The sequence below is a fragment of the Gouania willdenowi genome, chromosome 6 (genome assembly GCF_900634775.1).
Source record: "Gouania willdenowi chromosome 6, fGouWil2.1, whole genome shotgun sequence".
NCBI classification, from domain to species: Eukaryota; Metazoa; Chordata; class Actinopteri; order Blenniiformes; family Gobiesocidae; genus Gouania; species Gouania willdenowi.
This window is the reverse complement of record NC_041049.1, coordinates 46872637-46884930: the sequence shown is the minus strand read 5'-3', so window position 1 is coordinate 46884930 and position 12294 is coordinate 46872637. Positions and strand designations below refer to the sequence as shown.

Here is a 12294-nt window from a genome sequence, read left to right as displayed (position 1 = left end):
CACAGCTGAGTGAGTCATCGATCAGGAACCGCCATCTCCAGCATCAAGACACCTGAAACTGAAAAGGGGGCGGAGGACGAGGAGAAGGCACAGACTACAGAAAAATAAAATAAAAAAAAAAAATAAAAAAAAAAAAATATATATATATATATATATATATATATATATATGGGGTGGATATCAGTGTAAATGGTGTGAAGCAGTGTGAGCAGTATGATGGGTTATGCAACAAGGAACAGAAGTCCAGGCAGACACAGCACAACTGTGTCTGCCTTGACATTCATCCCATTGCAGCCCATTAGAGCTACTGTATGTGTAGATGGTGGATCGTGTTTGAATATAATGTCGGTGTTCTACTATATAATCTTTGTTCTTAGTTCCTATTTTTAGGTTTAGAGCTTTTTTCCTAATGTTTAGGTTAATAGCAAATAAGTAGGTTTTATTTTTAAAGGTGGAGAGAGTAGCAGCCTCCCGTATTAAGACTGGGAGCTAGTTCCAAAGGCGAGGTGCTTGGTAGCTGAATGATCTGCCTCCTGTTCTAACTTCTAGATACTTTAGGAACTTCCAGGAGACCAGCAGACTGAGAGCGGAGTGTTCTGCCCGGACAATAGGGCACTAACATGTCTTTAAGATACACAAGAGCTTGATCATGTAGAGCTTTGTATGCTAACAGGATGATTTTAAACTCTATTCTAGATTTTACAGGAAGCCAAAGAAGGGAAGCCAATACTGGAGAAATATGCTCTCTCCTGTTAGTACCTGTTAGTCTTCTAGCTGCAGCATTCTGAATTAACTGGAGACTTTTTAGTGAGTTACTAGAACATCCTGACAATAGGGAGATACAGTAATCTGGTCTAGATGTAACAAATGCATGGATTAATTTTTCAGCATCACTCTGGACCAAGATATTCCTGATTTTAGAGATATTACGGAGGTGGAAGAAGGCTGTCCTTGTGATTTGTTTAATATGAGAATTAAAGGATAAGTCAGTATCAAAGACAACGCCTAAGTTTTTTTACTGTGGTGCTGGGTAACAGAGTAATGCCATCCAGAGACACTATTTGGTGTGATAATTTATCTCTAAGGTGTATTGCACCAAATAAAATCACTTCGGTTTTATACTGGTTAAGAAGGAGAAAGTTGTGACTCATCCAGGATGTGATGTCTTTAAGACAGGACTGTGGTTTTAATAACTGATGAGTTTTATCAGATTTCATTGAGAGATAAAGCTGTGTATTATCTGCATAGCAATGGAAATTTATATTACGTTCTCTGATAATGTTACCTACTGAAAGCATACATAATGTAAAGAGTATTGGTCCCAGAACTGAACCTTGTGGAACTCCATGATTAACTCTGGCGTGCGCTGAGGAGGGATTATTAACATGAACAAAGTGGGTTTTGTCTGATAGGTAGGATTTAAACCAACCCAGCACTGTTTCTTTAATCCCAAAAACGCTTTCCAGTCTCTGCAGCAGTAGATGATGATCCACTGTATCGAAGGCTGCACTGAGATCTAAGAGCACCAGAGCTGAGACCAACCCTCTGTCTGAGGCTAAGAGGAGATCATTGGTTACTTTCACTAAGGCAGTCTCTGTGCTGTGATGGGTTCTAATGTTGATGATTATAACTGACAACTAATGAAAACTCCAAATTGGGTATCTCAGAAAATGAAAATATTGTAGAGAAGTTCAATATTGAAGACACCTGGTGCACCTGCAAAGGCCTTTAAACGGTCTCTCAGTCTAGTTCTGTAGGCTACACAATCATGGGGAAGACTGCTGACAGTTGTCTAAAAGACCACCATTGACACCTTGCACAAGGAGGGCATGACACAAAAGGTCATCGCTAAAGAGGCTGGCTGTTCACAGAGCTCTGTGTCAAAGCACATTAATAGAGAGGCGAAGGAAAGGAAAAGATGTGGTGGAAAAAGTGTACAAGCAATAGGGATAACCACGCCCTGGAGAGGATTGTGAAACAAAACCCATTCAAAAATGTGGGGGAGATTCATAAAGAGTGGACTGCAGCTGGAGTCAGTACTTCAAGAACCACCACGCACAGACATATGCAAGACGTGGGTTTCAGCTTCCTTGTGTCAAGTCACTCTTGAACAAGGTACAGCGTCAGAAGTGTCTCGCCTGGGCTAAAGACAAAAAGGACTGGACAGCTGCAGAGTGGTCCAAAGTTATTTTCTCTGATGAAAGTACAGTTTGCATGTCCTTTGGAAATCAAGGTCTCAGAGTCTGGAGGAAGAGAGGAGAGGCACAGAATCCACGTTGCTTGAGGTCGAGTGTAAAGTTTCCACAGTCAGTGATGGTTTGGGGTGCCATGTCATGTGCTGGTGTTGGTCCACTGTTTTCCTTAGGTCCAAGGTCAATGCAGTCATCTACCAGGAAGTTTTAGAGCACTTCATGCTTCCTGCTGCTGACCAACTTTCTGTAGATGCAGATTTCATTTCCAACAGGACTTGCCACCTGCACACAGTGCCAAAGCTACCAGTACCTGGTTTAAGGACCATGGTATCCCTGTTCTTAATTGCCCAGCAAACTCGCCTGACCTTAACCCCATAAAAAATCTATGGGCTATTGTGATGAGGAAGATGTGAGATGCCAGACCCAACAATGCAGAAGAGCTGAAGGCCACTATCAGAGCAACCTGGGCTCTCATAACACCTGAGCAGTGCCACAGACTGATCGACTCAATGCCTCATTGCTGCAGTAATTCAGGCAAAAGCAGCCCCGACAATGTATTGAGTGCTCTACATGCTCATACTTTTCATGTTCATACTTTTCAGTTGGCCTACACAAACAACACACAACATTTCGAGAATTTTTTTTTTCTTTTTTTTTTTGTATCGCTCTTAAGTATTATTCTAACCTTCTGAGATAAAAAAAAAAAAAAAGTAATAAACATATGAGAGAGAGATAGTACATACAAACACTCAAACTTTTGACAGGTGTGACGTCACGCCCTTTGTCCCGCCCCCAAACCGGAAGTCCCGCCTTCCCAAACCGGAAGTCCCGCCTTATTGCACCCGCCAAAATGAAAAAAAAAAAAAAAAAAAACCTGACCTACTTTGCTCGTCTCTATGCACTCTATGCACTCTATGCATTAGTGTGGCTTGAACATACAACCTTTGGACACACACACACACACACACACACACACACACACTGGCTTGACCATGTCTAAAGGTAACATTAGTGAAACTGTTATTACAATTCTACAAGAATCAAAACGTATTGCCGGTCAGCATGAAAAGTCTTTGGTGTTTTTGAAAAGAATTCAGACACCACCTCCATTTCCTTTGCATCAAGAGTGGTCACTTGAAAGTTATGATGATGGGGGTACGTATTCAAGTATGAGACGGGTGAACTCTGTCTGTATCAGAAGAATGTTTATGAAACCACGCAAATGTCTGCGGCTGATTTGTCGTCAAATGACTGGGGTGTATTAAAACTAACTAACCCTAGAAACATAAAAAATAATGAAGAACAAAAAAAGCAAAAGCCACAACCCGTTGTCCCTCTATGCACATTAGTGTGGCTTGAACATACAACCTTTGGACACACACACACACACACACACACACACACACACACTGGCTTGACGGTGAACTCCAACCCGTTGTCCCTCTATGCACATTAGTGTGCCTTGAACGTACAACCTTTGGACACACACACACACACACGCACGCACGCACGCACGCACGCACGCACGCACGCACACACACACACACACACGCACACACACACACACACACACACACACACACACACACGCACACACACTATGGTCAGCCTTTAGGATAAATACAAGCATGAAATGACATTGGGAGCACCACTGCTAACGAGAGAGAGAGAGAGAGAGACGACCATCACATCGCAAACCACCGAGGTCAGATTGAAACAGAACTAGAATGGCAGGTAATGTGTTTGCAAAATTTTAAACATTTGCATTACAAAACTGCGGTTTCACATTCTCAAAGTGTCATTCTTTTTAAAAAGCCAGAGCGCAGACACGAGACAAACACATCTATAAAGGTAAGTAGTAATTATTATTAATGTTTTTTGTTTGTTAACATGTTTAAAACTATTCACTTCTCGTTTTAAGTCACACCAGAAGAGTTACAAAATATTCAACTAACGCAGACGGATATTGGTAAATATATGTTATTTTTCTTTTTTAAATTGTTTTCAGTAAGCATGAATGATACGTATTTTTGTTTATAATTCGTTTATATGTTTTCACAGATTTGGCCGCTCGGGCTGAAATATTACATGAAGTTTCTGACAACAGTCTAAACGATGCAATAACTGAGATTGAGGAAACTGAATTGGCCACACGTTCTATTACTATCAACAATCAAAACCCCGCAGTTTTCTTCGGAAATTTGGAGCCTTCGCTGCAAATTGATCCATCTCAACCCCGATCTAAAGCAGGTTCTTCTCTGAACCGTTTGAAAAGGAAGAAAGGTATACGTGCAGAAATGCATGGTAAATTGTTTTATTATGAATTTGGTGTGGCTAGAAAATATTTACATTTTTTTTAATTTATTTATTTATTTATTTTTTTAATTTATAATTTTTTTCAATTTTTTTAATTTTTTTTTTTTTACATTTTTTAATTTTTTTTACATTTTTTTTTTAAAGTTTTTTAAATTTTTTTTTTTTAATTTTTTTTTTTTTTTTAATTTTTTTTTTCTTTTTAAATTTTTTAATTTTTTTTTATTACAGCAATCAACGTGAAGCCACAAACTTTGCCCGCACCAAGACGCAACGTCACGCAAGCTGAAATCCACCCAATTGCGACATCAACTCCAAAACCCAGAGAACAACCATCCAGCCCGAGACATACTACACCGCGACGTGATGCATTGCTTCAGCTCCAAAGAGCACCTGTGAGACCCCCGCGCCAACGCAAGATCCGCCAGAAAAGATCAACCGTAGTCAAAAGCTTGTTTAACGGTATGTTATAATAATAATTGTGTGTTAATAACAGTAATGTGTTATGGTATACATTTGACAATATCGTGTGACCTTTCTTTTTTTTCTATATTTACAGAAGCCAACGAAAGGGTGAACGAGAACCCCCAGAAACCACCACAGACAACGGAAGCCGTGGATCAAAACCAGTCTCAGGCGACGAATGGATTGCGTCAACAACGCAGAGTAAGAAATCGCGCACAACAACAACATCAAGTGCAATACCCCATACCTCTGCAAACGCTTTGTACCGTCGTCGGAGATCTGATTTCAGTCTTCAAAAATGTCTGTGACAAACAGCAATAATGTTATCTAACCAGCTGCAGAATGTTTTTTTGTTTCATAGCGTACAAATAAACGATTAACAACATCCTATGTATAGAATTTTTCTTTAGATATGGATGAAAACGAAAATGAGTGTTTAGCTTCTGATGACCAATTAAGTAGCATTACAGATCCGTTGGATTTACAAAATAGGTTTCACTTAGACGAGGTCGTAGATACCACGTCCACAGGTGTAGGTCAAAGTTCACCGTTTCATTCATCCAACATAGAAGCAGTCTTGGAGTTTCTGAAGAACATTTCTCCACCACCACTTTCACCGCAAAATGAATTCGTACTCAATGAAGACACAGAAGACTCGTTTAGGGAGAGCCCGCTTAGGTCACCAAATCGCGATCCATTAAGCCGGCTACAAATAGCGTTAGAAAACCTCGATGAAACATTGCCGTATCATTCAGCAGCAAACATACAGACATTAATGCAACTACTAGAAACCATCTCTCCACCCCCTACTCCCCAAAATGATTTCTTACAAATTGACAACGATGGGTCTATAGCGGGTTCCCCACAAAACTCACCAGCTCACGACATGCTTAGCAGGATAGACAGAGCAATACAAAACATTCGGAACTCACCTACACACTCAATGCATAGCAATTCACCTACGCATCTCCCTCCATCACCTTATTCCTCATACACAGACATAGATACGCCTCTCCAGAGCTCCACAGAGCTTCTGCAGAGCTGCGTACACACAGATGTAGAAATGCAGCCGCAGAGAGGAGGAGGAGGATCGGTGGGGGGTGGCCACACAACTAACCCCGAACATGAACACATTGAGAGGGTTAATACGGACGGCAATTCGGCAGAAATTAGGCACGAACGTTTTAACACGCTCAGATTGAGACGATCAATTACGATTCCTAACCTAGGCGAAGTCCCAAGTATTGCGACATTTTATCGTGATGTGATGGGGATTATTCAGGATTTGGCCAATGAGACGAGATCACACGCTTTGCGTAGCGATGTTGTACAATTTCAATTATCTAGTGAAAATGTACACAAACATGTTACATTCACCGTGGATGATCAACGAGATAACATCCAACCCGCTTTTGAAGATTTGCTCGATCGTTTAATGCAGTCAAACGGTAACATTGTCGGGGATGAAGACATAGAGCTAAGCGTTCAGGTAACCAGAAATCCGAGAGGGGGTGCGAAGCGCAAACTTGAGAAACTTTTAGACTGTGAAATCATAAACAAAAAGAGACGTTTCTTGTACATTGTTGACAATCGACCAGATCAGCTATGCTTTGCCATTAGCTTAGCTCATGTCATACACCCCGACCTCACTGATAAAGAGTGTGAGAGTATCGGTAAGAATATGCAACACATGGTCGGTTTGAGCGATCAGACAGCCGTCACTTTGAACGATGTTGAAAAATTTGAGAAAATTCTATGTCGGAAAATTATCGTATTTTTCAAAGATCCCAGGACGCATTTTGAGACAAAATTCTCAGATCGTTCCAAGCCACTGTTTCTGTTTTTGCTACAAAACCACTACTACGGGATAAAGGATCTCAAAGCCTTTGTGGGTGTGAGATTCATTTGTGATTTTTGTTACGAACCTCGTGATGATAGCCATAACCATCGTTGCATCGGTTACTGCGGCGTGTGTGAAGATCGAGTGTGTCCGACTGAAGAAGTGAGGTCCTTAATTTGTCCCGATTGTAACAGGACGTGTCGTTCAGTGTCATGTTACAACAGACACAAAACGGTCTATCCACCGAGGGTGAAAAGCAAATGCGGTGAGGTAAAAAAATGCGGACAATGTCATCTAATTTACAAAATAGGTACAAAGGGGGATGTGCATAAGTGTCCGAGCTCAAAATGCAACATTTGCGGAGAGAAAAAACCTGGCGATGATCACCTGTGCTACATCGAGCCTTTAGCTCCGCGCATTGATAAATCATATTTGATTTTTTATGATTTTGAAACTTTTGCAGATGAAAACAACGAACACAAACCATTTCTAGTTTTTGCAAAAACACAGAAAGGTGAAGAGAAAGAATTTTACGGTCCTGATTGTGTAAAAAACTTCATCTCACACTTTAGAAGCAATAGATACAAGGGTTGCGTCTTCATAGCACACAATGCTAGAGGCTTTGACAGTTACCTGGTTTTCAAAGGTATACTGACAGCGGGTGTTTCACCTCAGCAGATTCTTATGACAGGTTGCAAACTGTTATGCTTCGAGGACCCCGAGTATCGTCTCAAATTCATAGATTCACTCTCCTTTCTTCCCATGCGTCTTAGCGCTATGCCATCTGCATTGGGTTTTAACGACCGGAGCAAGGGCTATTTTCCTCACAAATTCAGCTCGGAAAACCATCTCGACTACGTCGGGCCCTACCCCCCTCCCTCAGACTACGGTGTAGAGCGCATGTCCGTTCACGAGAGGGAAGAATTTGACGCTTGGTATGATGAGGTACGTCACGGGGTCTTTAACTTTAGAGAAGAAGCCGTGCACTACTGTAAAAATGATGTTGACATTCTCGCTAGGGGTTGTCTTAAATTTAGAGAGCAGTTTTTAGACGATACAAACGTAGACCCTTTTGGATCCATCACTATCGCAGGTGCCTGCATGAAGGTGTTTCGCACTAATTATCTGCAACCTAAAACCCTAGCGATACCTCACCCAGCCAACTACAAACAAAATCACAAAAGCTACTCTAACGCCTCAATTCAGTGGTTAGAGTGGGTGCGCTACGATCAAAAAATCTTCATTCAGCACGCTCTAAACATTGGAGAGAAACAGATTGGAAGTTTTTTTGTGGATGGGTACGCAGAGTGCAACGGTGTGAAAAAGGTATGGGAATTTCACGGTTGTTTCTACCACGGATGTTTGCAATGTTTTAACCCCGCAGAGACATGTCCGATGAGGAGGGTTAGATTCGGTCAATTACATGCGCGCAGCGAGGAACGACTGGAAGAGTTAAAGACAAAACACGGCGTCGTCGTAGTATTAATGAGAGAGCACGAATGGGATGAAATTAAAAAATCACACACCAAAGTTAAAGAGTTTATCCAAAGGTATAATGCTCCCGAGCCTCTTTACCCCCGCGCAGCACTTTATGGTGGAAGAACGAGCGCTTTAAAGCTGAGACACACAGCTGGTTCTGATGAAACTGTCCACTACGTAGACGTGACATCCCTCTATCCTTATGTAAACAGTACATGCTCCTACCCAGTTGGCCATCCTACAGTCATATACAAAGATTTTGACGACCCTTCGACCTACTACGGTCTGATCAAGGCTACAGTGTACCCACCCCGCCGTCTTTTCTTCCCTGTGTTGCCTTACAAAAGTTTATGCGGTAAACTAATTTTCACACTTTGCCGCACATGCACAGAAAGCAATAATCAAGAGGGGTCCTGTGAACACGACGATGACGCGAGAGCTCTAACGGGTGTCTGGGTCACGCTCGAATTTAACAAAGCCCTGGCAATGGGCTACAGGGTGAGTAAGATTACAGAAGTGTGGCATTTTGACAAGAGCAGCGATACCGTCTTTACAGGTTACATGCACACATTTTTGAAAGGCAAACAGGAAGCGTCCGGTTACCCTCCAGAGGCTACAGATAATGACAGTAGGGAACGTTACATCAGGGACTATAACGAACGGCAGAATATTCTTTTAGATGCAAACAAAATTGAAGTAAATCCTGCAAAAAGACAAGTTGCTAAACTGTGTCTTAACAGTTTGTGGGGTAAATTTGCACAAAGGGATAATTTACTTAAAACCAACATCGTCACAACACCTGATGAATTTTTTAAGTACTTGTTTTCAGGTCAATACAAAATAGAGTACTACGACGTTCTTGACAACGACAGAGCTCTAATCAAATGGAAATACACCGACAAGTGCATCCACCCCCCAGGTAAACAGAGTAATGTTTTTATCGCAGCATTCACCACAGCGCACGCACGTCTGAAGATGTACGATTATCTGGAAAAATTGCAAGAGAGAGTCTTTTACATTGACACAGATAGTTTGATCTATGTAGTAAAAGAGGGTGACTCACCTCTGGCGTTGGGTAACTATTTAGGTGATCTGACCGATGAATTGGCGGGAGACAGCATTCAGGAATATGTGTCTGCAGGTCCAAAAAGTTACGCGTACCAAACGAGAAACAAAAAAAAGGTGGTCATGAAAGTTAAAGGAATTACCCAGACCAGAGAGTGTGTTGAAAAGGTGAACTTTGACAGTATCAGAGATCTGGTGGAGGGGTACATGCGCAACTCTCGCGATGAGATCGAAATCCCGCAGCACACCATCAGACGGTATAAAAAGGGGTTTGTGTTGAAAAATCTATCATTCAACAAAAAATTCAGGGTGGTTTATGATAAAAGGCGGCTTTTTGAAGACGGATCAACTCTACCCTTTGGATATTAAGCTCGTCACACACACACACACACACGCACGCACTATGGAGGAAATAGAATTTGAACCTAGATTTATTTTTCCTTTTTCATGTTTAATTGTTGGTCCCAGCGGCTGCGGGAAGACATATTTTGTAAAAAATGTATTAAACAACTGTAATCATGTTATGAATATTGTACCTGAAAATATTGTGTGGATTTATACATGTTTTCAACCCATCTACAATGAGATGCAAAAGATGAATAAAAATATAAAATTTGTCAAAGGTCTACCTGATTCTTTTGAAGATGAAAACCTGTTTCCTCCGGATCAAAAACATTTGATTATTCTGGATGATGTTATTTTTCAGGCTTCAAACCACCCCGAAGTTGTAAAGATTTTTACTCAATTTCGACATCATAGAAATATGAGTGTCATGATGTTAACCCAAAATATGTTTCATCAAGGTAAACACAGTCGTACTATAAGTTTGAACAGTAATTATTTGGTAATGTTTAAAAATCCCAGGGATAAACTCCAAATTAACATATTGGCGCATCAAATTTATCCTTCACAAAAGGCATTTTTTTTAGAGAGCTTTGATGACGCCACCAAAGATGTTCACGGGTATTTAATAGTAGACCTCACACCCATATGCCCAGAGCTATACAGACTAAGGACCGGCGTACTGCCTCACGAACGTCTGGCCGTTTACACCCCCAAAACGTAAATCATCATCATCATCATGTCGGCACGTATAAAAAGAAACGCCCCCTTGTTGGCGGCTCTGTATCACGCTTCACCCAAGAAACGAAAGGACATTCTTATTCACAGTTCCCCCGATTTTATCCAAGCATTGTGTGAGATCGCCTTAAATCTTCTGAAAGGAAACATCCCGTTGAATCCTTCTCAGTTTAAAAAACTGAAGAGGCAGAAAAAAATTATCAAGCTGTTGGCCGATAAAAAAACCAGTATAAAACACAAGCAGCGGGCTCTAAAGAAGCAAACTGGTGGTTTTATTCTACCTCTGCTCTCGACCGTCGTGCCTTTGCTCGGCAATCTCATCGGAGGACTGATCCAGAGATAATGACTTTAAAGAAGGCCCAAAAAATGTTTCTTATTTCACCTCACCAGTTAAAGAGTCTAACTCAGCCTTCGCCATCCATGAGAGAGAACGCTGAGTTGGATTTGGACGACCGTATGAGAACAATCTTGAACGAGCAGGGTGTGAGTCCTCATGAGAAAATTAAAAAGTATAGCGCGCTACTGCAAAGATATCTCACCTTTATGAAGCAGGGTCAGAGAGAGGATCGTAGAGCGGCAACGACCCAGCACCCGGAGCAGTTGGATCTTCCGTATGTCGCCAAAGCTCAAACGTCTTCTCACAAACCACAAACATCCGTCGATGACCGTACGGACGAAGATCTTTTGAAAAACCTCCCCCAGCGAGATCGCAAGAGCGCAGAGTACGTCTTAAAAAAAATATCGGAGAATCATGAAGGCTGGAATTCCAAGGGGGAATTCATTTTCAGGGGCGACGCTGTGCAAGGTTCTCACGTGATTGATTTGTTAAAGTATCTCACCCACCCTTTTAAGAAAAAAACCAGGGAGCCGTCGCCTGCGGGGTGGACAGAGTTTTTAAATACTCTGTCAGAACTAAACATCCCCTTATCCACAATAAATAACCCGCATGCTCGTGATCAATACCGTCTGCTCAAGAGGGAGGCCGGTGGTTTCCGTGATAAAGAATTTGAAACGCCTGAAGGAAAAAGAAGAAAAAAGGCGTTCCGTGTACTATCCCCAAAATGGATTACTCCCGAGAGAGAATTAGCTGCCGAACGGACTGTTGGAAAACAAAATACTTTATCATCGCCTTGGATTAACATTTCATCTTAAATAACTGTGAGGCATGACACATTTTATTGTCTTTCATCAATAAAAATGTTTATTGAGCATATTTTGTGAGTGTACATTTTTAAAGCAAAATACACGTGGGTAATGGCATAGCATATGCATAAAAAAAGTAATTTTTTTTATTTATGACAATCTTTAAGCATTTGTAAAGAACAATTCCCCTGTTTTGGATTGCGATTGAATTCATTTTTAACACATCGCTGATATTTTCTGACATATTCGTACACCGTAAGATCATTCTTTATCACATCATCATCGTACAGAGACAGCGTCTGTCCGTAAGATAACCCGCACGCCCGATGGCAGAGATAATAGACGCAGTGATGTCCGCAAACCGCTGACAGGGGGTGTTGCAACTGCTTGTCGTGGTATTCTATGTTTTGTGAGCGCTCTTTCAAAAACTGTAAGATGCTTGTAGGGTAATGCGCAAAGTCCGGGGGGAATCCATAAGAGTCGAAAAAGGTGGCTTTGCGGTTCTTTTCCAAGGTCAGAGCTAACCAGTGTTCTCCGGGCATGTGACCGGGGTGTGTGTTGACTATAAAGTAGGCGGGTGGTTTAAAAGACGGATTCAGCGAGGGAAGTTGATCCGATGCCCACACACCGCAGAATGCATCCCCCAACAGACTATGCAATAGAGTCTCTAGTTGAATGTTATCCATCTTCTCAATAATAATCCACCAGAACCTGCCT

The 12294-nt window shown here is 41.5% G+C and overlaps 1 long non-coding RNA gene across 1 annotated transcript; it reads left to right on the top strand.

The window, feature by feature from the left end:
- The first annotated feature begins 4359 nt into the window (after positions 1-4359).
- On the top strand, positions 4360-5291 carry LOC114464698 (uncharacterized). Its single transcript, XR_003674251.1, has 3 exons — positions 4360-4475; positions 4737-4967; positions 5065-5291. It is a non-coding gene; the product is annotated as an uncharacterized LOC114464698 (long non-coding RNA).
- The last annotated feature ends 7003 nt before the right edge of the window (positions 5292-12294 follow it).